At 43.3% G+C, this 11329-nt stretch overlaps 1 pseudogene; it reads right to left on the reverse strand.

The window, feature by feature from the left end:
• Positions 1-696: 696 nt before the first annotated feature.
• On the reverse strand, positions 697-2496 carry LOC147888308 (uncharacterized; annotated as a pseudogene).
• Between the last annotated feature and the right edge of the window lie 8833 nt (positions 2497-11329).

Consider the following 11329-nt stretch of genomic DNA (forward strand, 5'->3'; position numbering starts at 1 on the left):
ACTCTCGCTCTAGACGGAGAGCTGCTTGATAAGATGGATGCTCAGGAAGTCGTGAAGTTTGGGGATCAGGCCTTGGTTGGGCAAACGCATTCACGAAGTCCGGGATATGGGTGGGAGCCCTAGGCTTTGGCCTACGCATCCAAAACATATTGGATACCCTATTGAAAAGAGTAGCACTAGAAGCTACTCTTCAAGGGGTTCGATTGGTGAGGCTGGGAGGCCATACTCTTCAGCTCAACTGGTTGAGCCCTCTGTGCCTCTTGCTCTCGTTCTCGCTCTCGATGGAGAGCTGCTTGATAAGCTGGATGCTCAGGAAGTCGTGAGATTTAGGCATCAGGCCTTGGTTGGGCGAACGCATTCACAAAGTCCAGGATATGGGTGGGAGCCCTAGGCTTTGGTGTACGCATCCCAAACATACTGGGTACCCTATTGAAAAGAGTAGCACTGTGGGGGAGGGAGGAACGGAAGGGGCCACTAGGTTGGTACCCTCTAGCTCTTGAGCCTCCATGTCTGATGAGACGATGCTCATTGATTGTTCTGTGTGAGAGCTAACACTAGTATAAGGCCAATGCCTTGGGTAAAATTCAAACTCGAGGTACGAAAGTTATAAACCAAAAGCAGCTCAAAGCAACAACGAAATTAAACAAAATGTCTTTATAAGATGCCAAAATGAGCAAATGTCTCATCTTCATTTGATTTTATGTAAGTTTCAAGAGCAACTCACAAGATAGAACATACCTATCCACCCCCAAGACACACATACATATAACATAGTAATTGAACAATTTAAGCCTTGAGTGAGCATGCATGTACACATGTATATAATCATGGAGCAGCCAAACCGCACACGCTATAGGACTCTTCTTTCAACATTTGCTTTCGTAGCTTGCATCGCTGCTTGAAATCTTCAGCCTTTAAGTCTAGTACACTGTCACCCAGGATGACTCGCACCAAACCATCAAATAATCTTCGCACGTCTGGTACATCTCCGTGACCCACTTCGGCTCTAGGTAGAGAGAACCATTCTGAGCTCAAGTAGTACCTCCCTACTAACATAGGGTTGTCTGAATAGCTTGCATGTGGATTATCTTTGAAACATTTTCTGTAAAACGCTGTTCCCCTTTTCAATTGGGGCTGTAATTCATTGAAAGGGGTTTGTAGCACACCCGTAATTTGTTGATGCCGCTCATATTCATGCATTGACTTCACATCAACTTCCCCATTCCGAACTTGGACGTATCCCTTTGGTGCATAGGACCACAATGATGATGTCATCACAAGCACGTAAACGGGTGTCCCATGTTTACCATTGCATGCTTTACTGCGTAGAAACCTCCTTGGAATGGAGCATTCCATTTATGTTTATCTTCTATGAACTTTCGTTCTAAGATGCAAGCAACCCTATCTGGATTAATGGAAACCTGGGAATTCGGGGCTGCACGCTGCATCGGTCTCTCGTCCACAACGTGGAGTACACCATCTGCAAAGCCATTAGCAGCATGTTCATCCTCCTGTAAGTCATCAGCAAGCTTTGCAGCTTGCTCAGGTATGACGATCAACCCCTCATTGTCACCACTTGAGCCGCTGGCCCCAAGCGGCCCATTTGCATCTTCTGTATCCGGCACAATATGGAATCCTACATTATCTTCGTCATCCAACCTTCGTTTCTTATTCCTTTCACTTATTTCATTATACGACGCCTTACGTTTTGACTTGGCACAGATATTATTATGGCGTTGCACCTCCTCCTTTGAGGGCCTTGTGAATTGCCAAAGACTTTCCAAAAAGGCAAAATGCTTGGGGAATACCTGTCGCTCGGTTTCAGCATGGCAATATGTATGCTCAACTTCCAAAAATCTGTAGATCAGAAGTTTTTTCTTCATCCAAAACGTTTCCTTCAAACTTGTCCCTGGAAATGGGTATCCTTTTGGAACATCAACTACTTTCACTAAAGGGAAGTTAGCAATGAATAAATCTCTATGATAAAAATTTGGAGCAATGTGGGCCGGATCTGTTTAACTCCATTTTTTATTCTTCCTGCTTTTAGAGGCCTCAGAACCAGTAGAAACAACCTTGCCTTCTAGATCATCAATGGAACCAACCTTGCCTTTGCTCTGCAAATCAATCTGAGCTGGTTCTTGCTCAACCTGCACTGTATCCCACTGGCTTCTACAGTGTTTGAGCAACCTGTCTAACAAATCCCGACGGTGCCCAGACCTTGGCAAATCAAACCTCTTGAGAATGTCTTTCACTGCATGATCATTTCATTAAAATCAGGAAAACAACCATACAAATGGTGTTAATTACTAGTGGAAAACAGAAAAACCAACACTATGATTTTCAATGGAAATTAAGGGGACAAAAATACATACGCCGTGTTTTTTTCATGGCTTTTATGTCCACCTCTGAGAGGTCTTCCAAGTTCGCAGGCACATCTGCCTTCAATCCAATAGCTTTCTTCAATGAAATTTTGACTCCAGCAGAACACGCCGCCATGGCCTGCACTCACCATTCAAAGGGAAGAACAAGAAGGAGCTCATCAACACTGGCCTTGCAGGAAGAAGCCATTTATATGGTAATTTAAGAGGTATCATTTCTCCAAAAGTATGTAAATCCTAAAATGATGAAATTGATCACTATCCTAAAAACATGTCAACATCCTTCTTCAATTCAAAAGGGAAAATACAACCAAGGTCAAGAGAGGATATTCTTTTTGAGAGGATATCATATGTAGTTACATGTGTTGCAATGTGACATCGCCGATCATTAGAGCGTGCACTTTACCTCACACTGAAAAGGATAGATATTCAAGAATACAATTGATTTGAGCCATCACCAATTTTGAAGTTAGAAGATTTGGTGGAATAGGGAGGATATTTTGTGTCACTTCATAAGAAAGATTCCTTTAATTTGGCTTATAGAGAATCAAACCTCAAGCATAGCAACAAATGGCCAGCTAGTAGGAAGCCACACTTAAAACTATTAAAAACGAAGATGAAAAATCGACAAATGAAAATAAATCGCATCTCCATGGTAAGTAAAATAATTCTCAAAGAATTCAAATAAATATATTATATCTCAAATATCCTCAACTAGTAACATTTCAAGATTTCTCAAATCTTGAAAGTTGCACTATACACTCTCATAAAAATAAATGCCATCATCAACCTCATTATCAATTTCATCATCACCTTTTGTATTATTTTCTTCATCTAAGGCTCATCCTCACTTTCATGTACATCTCCTCCTTGTTGATAGCATAAACATTAGTGGGTTCATCTCCTTCCCAAGTAGCCACCTTAAGGTGTGTATATGCATAGGGTATGCATGCAGCACACTAGATGCATCATGACACTTCCGAAAAATCTTGGATCGAAGATCCGGGTACACAAATCTTGTCATTTCAGAACAACAAACCATTCTGAATCACATACTAACCGCTTGCTGCCTGGATCCTAGGTGGCATAATCCTCGAGTCTTGGTCAATCATGGAAGTCCCATCCAAGACCTTCTGCCACTAAGAATTGAAACGACTATAAGTTGCGCAAAGCCCTCTCAATGATGAAAATAGGTCAGAGGATATATCGGTAGATCACATGGCATTTACCATCCGAATCCAACTTGGAGCATAAGTTACACTGTTCAATGAATCCTTCCGATTTCAAAATCAAAATCTTGCATTAACTCTACCTATCTAGTTTTTCTCCCCCTTAAATCATTCCCATCACACGCATACTTGATTGACTGATCATAAATCTGGAACCATAAAGATAGTGTCTCCAAACCTTAAGAGCATACACCACTACATAAAGTTCCATCTAGCCTTTATCTCCCTTAAATCATTCCCATCAAACGCATACTTGAATGACTGATGATTAATCAATACGAAAAATCTGGAACCATACAGATAGTGTCTCCAAACCTTAAGAACATACACCACTGCATAGAGTGATATTAAGTGTTATCTAGCTTTTTTTGGTCTACCATCTTGGAACAGTGCTACCCCAATCGCATAATCGCTCGCATCGGCCTCTAAAACATAAGGCTGGGCAATGCTAGAATGGGTGGTTTCTTGACACTTACATCAAAAGCTAGGTTCAAGTCTTCATTCCAAGTGATAGGTTGATTGGACTAGCATCCACAACCTTTCAATACATTAGTCAAGGGAGCCGTTATTTTAAAAAAATCACGCATTGATTTTCTTAAAAAGACAGCAAACCATAAGAAAGAACTAAGTTGTTTTGAATACAATCTAGATCAATGCTAACACCTTCTCGAGAAATCTTGTGTCCTAAGTAAATGATTTTCTTCATGAAGAAGTCACATTCACTCATCTTGGCATATAATTGATTCTGTCTCAGCAAAGCTAAGACGATCCTGAGGCTTTAGTTTGCCATGACACTACTCCAAGTGGACGCCCTCTTCTAGACTGGTGACATTTCTTCACAAAATTTGGGCCCTCCCTCAGTGGAAATTACTGAGATTGGCACTGGAGTCATCCCGATGGCTAGCACAGAGAGGCTTTGATACAGCATGGTATGCACGAGTAGAGGCTTTGATACAGCATGGTATGCGCGAGTGCCCACATGGTTTGATAGCCACGGTATCCAAATGGATAGGCTCCCTCCCTTTCAATACAGTGTGGATGCAACACTGGAGCTCCTTCCACATGATGAAATTGGCCATAACGTACGGTTAGACCTTCTCTAGCTTCACACATCTCAGGCTTGGGAGGGGGATCAGGAGTTCCCCACCAAGACCCAGTTCTATCATGATCACTTTTTGAGGATATCAGAGCATGGTCTCATCATTAGGCCCCAGTACCTCGAGGATAGGAGAGCTTCACATGCCTTGCACATTGCTATTAGACAGATACGAGTCTCGTCCCATTAGATGTGGATTGAGGCTGGGAGAGCAGCTGGCATACCTAGAGAGTAGCGGGTCTGCAGACTATACACGATGGAGTAGGTCGAGACAAAGGAGCATTTTCTATATGTCTGTCCGGCTTACTATGACATCCGAGGGCGATACCACTACCTCTTTCAGGAGGGGCTCGGCTTCAGAGTCACACGGCTGATACATTTCCCCGACCAGATTTGCATTGGGCTCTACCTGATCAAGATGCGGAGACACAGAGATTCCCTTATGCGGTAGGCCAAGATCAACTATAGTCGATGCCTCAGGACCCTGAGCTAGACCGAGCACAGACACACATCACTGATTTTTACGCATCTGAGCCAGCACTAGAAGAGATCGAGGGGGAGGAGCCCGAGGAGATGGGAGCACTATGGATGAGGAGTGAGACCCATCATCACCACAATATGGCTGGACGAGAGACACGGAGACCACACATGACATGTGGGGCGGCCAGATCACGCATGATTGAGGTTCGACCTATCTCAGCCCTCCTCAGAGGGGACCGCCAGAGACGAGCCATTACTCTCGATGTAACCCATCGGATACAGAGATCCACGAGAGCGCACTGATCACCACCACGTGGCATGGGAGATAGCCTACAGACACAGATACATGAGCTCTTTGCATCACATTAGAGGGCCATCAGAGAGCCGGACTATATAGAGCCTCCACATGTACTTGGAGCTCTGGTTCTGAGTAGTTGATTGCCCTCTATTTTCTACTATGTTTTGTACTGGTTGTACTAGGGTTTTTTTGCATTCTTATCTTTAGAACTCAGCAAGGGGCTTAGTGTGCCCTTTGCTTCAGCCCACAAAGGCTTGTATGGGTTACATGTATCTTGTATCTTTGTCTCATAGACCCGCGAGTCATGAGACCCGCGAGGTCTCCTGAAGACATTAATACAACTTCTTTCTTTCTTTCTTTCTCACCAAAATTGAAAAAATAAATCCCAACATTTAAATAATCAAGAGTAGAATCTCAACTTTAGAAGAATGTTGAGAACCTAAGATCATTAAGCACAACCAAAAATATATGGTACTTATCGAAATTTTACCTTTGAATGGTGTAGAAGATCTTGCGTACCACAATTTTGATTTTTACATCATCCCGATCTAAGGTCTATAGCAAAAGTTATGGCCTCTCCAAGCAGAGACTTTGGGCCTTCTGGGACCATTCTGCACTACGTATTAATACACGGTCTCTACCACCCCTCAAGATTCATGTTGAAACTTGACCTTGGAATGGTGTACTACAATTTTGGATTTTACATCATCTCGTCTATAGCAAAAGTTATGGCCACTGCAAGAAAAGATTCTTTGCCTTCTGGGACTGTTCTTCACCGTGTAAATACGCGGTCTCTACCACCCCTCAAGCTTCTTGTTGAAATTTGAACTTTGATTGGAGTAGATGAGATTGATTACTGCAATTTTTATTTTTATAATAGCAAAAGTTATGTCCTCTGCAAGCGAAGATTCTAGGCCTTATAGGACCATTCTACACCATGTATTAATAAGCGGTCTCTACCACCCCTCGAAATTTATGTTGAAAATTTACCTTGGAATGGTGTAGATGAGCTTCATGAGAGTGCTCTCAACGGAAGCAAGAACGGAAGAAGGAGAGAGAGAGACAGAGAGCCACACAAGTTTTGGTGGGTGCAGAACCACCCTAATCTTCTTTTTCATTCATTTATACATGTGTTTGAGTATTGTACATAACCGGGGTTAAGGCACAGTGACCTTTAACCCCCACAACGTCCCACTTAAAGGACAATGTGCCTTTAAGGGAGAACAACCAGTGAGCATACTATCCAATGCCCATCAATACACGACAATACTCAAACCGCTGACTAGGTAGACTCTTCGTCAGCATATCTGCAGGGTTATCATCTGTATGAACCTTGACAAGCTCTATGCGCTTGTCCTCAAGTACCTCCCTGATGAAATGGTACCTGACCTCAATGTGTCTGGTCTTTGCATGAAAGACCGGATTCCGTGCTAGCTGAATAGCACTCATGGAATCACTATGCAATGTCGGTACACCTGTATGAATCCCCAAATCTCCCACTAGCCGATCAAGCCATATAGCCTCCTTGCAACCCTCTGTGGCTGCAACATACTCAGCCTCTGTGGTAGACAAAGCAATGCACTTCTGTGCACAAGACATCCACGACACTGCACCACCTGCAAAGGTGAACACATAACCAGAAGTGGATCTCCTACTATCCACATGCCCTGCATAGTCTGAATCTGTGTACCCAAGTACACGCATGTCTCCTTTACCAAAGCAGATGCACATCTCCTTGGTACCCTTCATGTACCTCATGATGCACTTAACTGCCTCCCAATGCCTTTTTCCTGGATTAGCCATATACCGGCTAACAACTCCCACTGCAAATGCAATGTCTGGTCTAGTAGCTATCATAGCATACATAAGACTCCCAACTGCTGATGCATAAGGAACCTTGGCCATCATGGCCCTCTCCTCATCTGATTTGGGACTATCTGTATGACTCAGTTTCACATATGGAGGCAATGGAGTACTCACTGCCTTCCCCCCCTCCATATTGAAACGCTGCAATACTTTTGTAACATACTCTTTTTGTGAAAGCCAAAGGAGTTTCCTACTCCGATCACGCGTGATGCGCATACCAAGAATATGACCTGCAAATCCCAAATCCTTCATATCAAAGGCCTCATGCAACTTGGCCTTTAATGCATCTAGCTCATAAGTATTCTTGCTAGCCAATAGCATATCATCCACATATAGTGCCAGGATTATCAGGCTACTATCCTTAGCCCTTTTAGTGTAGAGGCAGTGATCAATTTCACTCCTTCTAAAACCCTGGGACCGAATGAAAGCATCAAACTTCTGATACCATTCTCTAGGCGCTTGCTTAAGACCATAGAGACTCTTCTTCAGCTTGCAAACTAAATGCTCTTTGCCCTTTTCTTCAAAGCCTTCCGGCTGCACCATGTAAATTTCCTCATGCAAATCCCCATGTAAGAAAGCTGTCTTGACATCCATCTGCATAAGCTCCATATCCTCTGCTGCCACTAGTCCAAGCATGCATCTAAGTGTGGTCATCTTCACAACCGGAGAGAATATCTCATCAAAGTCCACACCCTTCTCTTGCTTGAATCCTTTAGCGACCAAACGGGCCTTGTACCTAGGCACATCATCACCTGTGACCTTCATTTTGTAGACCCATTTACACGGCAATGCTTTCTTTCCATGTGGCAAAGAAACCAAGTCCCAAGTCTTATTCTTCATAAGTGAACTCATCTCTGATTGCATAGCATACTCCCACTTGCGTTGATCCTCACGCATCATAGCCTCTCTGTAGCAAGAAGGCTCCCCGCAATCAGTAAGCATCACATAGTCTACCCCTGGAACAAACCTATCAAGTGGTCTAGACACTCTAGATGATCTTCTCAAGGGCATTTCAGCTTGTTGTCCCACCTGCATATCAGCACATTTGGCTCATCATTTCCACCAATAGATGATCCATCATCTACCCTTGATTGTATACCTGTGGGAGTACTTGGTGGTACCATTTCTTGCACATTTGGTGCATGGACAGCTTGCTGTCTATCAACATATGCAGGTGGATTCACATCCTGGAAAGTGATTCTCCTCATTTCCACATCCCTCATGGGTGCCTTATGCATCTTCTTCTCATTGAAGACCACATCATGGCTGCGTATGATCTTCTTTGCTTCTGGATCCCAGAGACGATAGCCCATCTCTCCACTTTCACCATAACCCAGAAAGATGCATTTCCTAGACTTAGGATCTAGCTTCTTTCGAAGCTCTTTTGGCACATGTGCATATGCCTCACACCCAAATATACGCAAATGAGAGTAAGAGGGCTTCTTGCCACTCCATGCCTCTTCAGGAATACCACCATCCAAACTCTTACTAGGTGATCTATTGATCACATGCACTGCAGTCTTCATTGCCTCAGCCCAAAAACCACCAGAAAGACTTGCATTGGAAAGCATGCATTGCAACCTTTCTTGAATGGTACGGTTCATCTTTTCTGCAATTGGATTTTGCTCTGGAGTACGAGGGGATGTGAGCTCCCTCTTAATCCCACGTGTATCACAGAAATGCTGAAAGTCACGAGAGAGATACTCTCCACCATTGTCAATCCGTAGGCATTTAAGCGTTCTACCTGACTGATTCTCAACCAAGGCCAGCCATTTCTGAAATACCTGGAGCACATCACTCTTCCGAGCTATAGCATAAGCCCACACTTTCCTAGTTGCATCATCAATTAATGTCACATAGTATTCAGCCCCACCTAATGACCGTGTAGGCATGGGACCACATACGTCTGAATGCACCAAATCAAGCATTTCAAACTCTTTCTTTCCCCTTCTTTTATGGGCTGATTTAGTCTGCTTCCCATAGAGACAATGCTCACAAAATTCAAAATCAGAGAAACTCAAATGCGGTACATAACCCAAACGGCATAAGAGTTTCATTCCATTCTGGCTCATGTGCCCCAACCTGCAATGCCACAAAGAAGTGCTTGGCTGCTCGGTTATTGCAACAACATGATCAAATACCCCTGATACATGTAAGGGATACAAAGTCCCACACTTGGCACCCCTGGCCAAAAGCATAGAGCCCTTCTGAATTTTCCAACTCTGAAAGCCAAAAGTGGTGTGAAAACCAGCATCATCTAGCTGACCCACTGAAATAAGACTCTTGGTCAGCTTAGGCACATGTCTCACATGTTTCAAAACAAATGCAGACCCATTTGCAAAAGAAAACTTTATGTCACCTGCTCCCACTATGTCACATGCATAGTCATTTCCAAGATGCACACAACCTGTCTTTCCACTGTCATAAGTGGAGAACCATTCCCTATGGGGAGTAACATGGAATGAAGCACCAGAATCCAAAATCCAATCCTGGGAATATGCATCATCTGAAGTGGTAAGCAACTCTGCAGATAAACTAGACATGAAGAGAACGTCATTGTCACTATCATGTGTGACTACATTGATCTCCTCGACCTTCACTTTTCCTTTGTCCTCCCTTGGACTCTCTTCCTTTTGATTTGCACCCCGATTTGCATTCTTTTTCTTATCCTTTTGCTCTCTTTTTAGCTTGTAGCAATCCTTTTTCATATGGCCCTTCTTGCCACAGTGGTAACACTCAATGTTCCGTGCCCTAGATTTGCTACGAGACTTCCCTCTTTCTTGGGACTTCCCCCTGAACTGTGATCTGCCCCTTTGCACATTTAAGGCTGCATCCTGCTTGTTGCCGTCCATAGACTTCCGTCTAATCTCCTCGGCCAACAAGCTACCCACAACATCATCAAATTTCAGTACTCCACCAGGTGCAGAGTTACTGACAGCTGTACGGAAGGTATCCCATGAGGATGGCAATGAACATAAGAGAAATATTGCCTTAGTCTCCGCATCAAAATTCATCTTCTGAGCCTGAAGCTGGCTGAAAATAATATTGAATTCATTCAAGTGAGAAGCAATGGAGACCCCTTCCTTCATCTGCAGCTCAAACAACCTCTTCATGAGGTAAACTTTATTAGAGGCAGTTTCCTTCTCATAAGTGGCACACAGTTTCTTCCACAAATCTTCCGTAGTCTGCTCATTTACTACTGTGAAATAAACTGACTCTGCAAGATGAAGTCTAATAGTAGACTTTGCTAATGCATCCAATTCATTTCAATCATCCTCAGACATATTTGCAGGCTTAGCTTCAATCCCTGCCAAGGGTTTAAACTGCTTCTTTTGAATAAGCACATCCCTTATTTGTTCTTTCCACAAAGAAAAGTTTGTCCCATCAAACTTTTTAATGTTGAAAAACTCCTTTTTAGACATGGAAGAGGATGCCATGATGCAAATGAAACAAAATCCCAAATGCTAGTGCCTGCAAGAGAGAATCACACCAAATACCAGGTGCACCCAAATGTGTATGCCACAATAGAGTGAAATGTCACCAAAACTCAAAGCTCAAAGCATCAAAAGATGCATCTGACTCATGTGCATATACTCATCTGGCCCAAAAGAAAATGCCAATAAGTGCCAAATGACTCAAGCATAAACACCGTCCACTGGCATATGCATCAATAATATCTCATCCAAGAGAGCATAGCACTATCAGTGCATCACCAGCAATGTGTCAAAGCTGTCCCTCAGCATAAAATAGCATCCATGTGCAAAGCGTCCATAAAAAATAGCATCCCACAAGGCAATTTGGGCCTATCAGCGCATCTAACAAGGACCGCAATGCATCCAAATGGCCTATAAATCATCCACTGCAACCCAATGCATACCACGAATGAGCGCACACTGCTCAAACTGCAACCAGAGTGATCTGCATAAGGTATGCTCAAGAAATCATAGTCCCACGGTAATGAGCGCTACTGAAAATAGAACCT

This window comes from Dipteris shenzhenensis, chromosome 22, assembly GCF_047967505.1.
Source record: "Dipteris shenzhenensis isolate YYH24624 ecotype China chromosome 22, Dip_SZ_1.0, whole genome shotgun sequence".
Taxonomy (NCBI): domain Eukaryota; kingdom Viridiplantae; phylum Streptophyta; class Polypodiopsida; order Gleicheniales; family Dipteridaceae; genus Dipteris; species Dipteris shenzhenensis.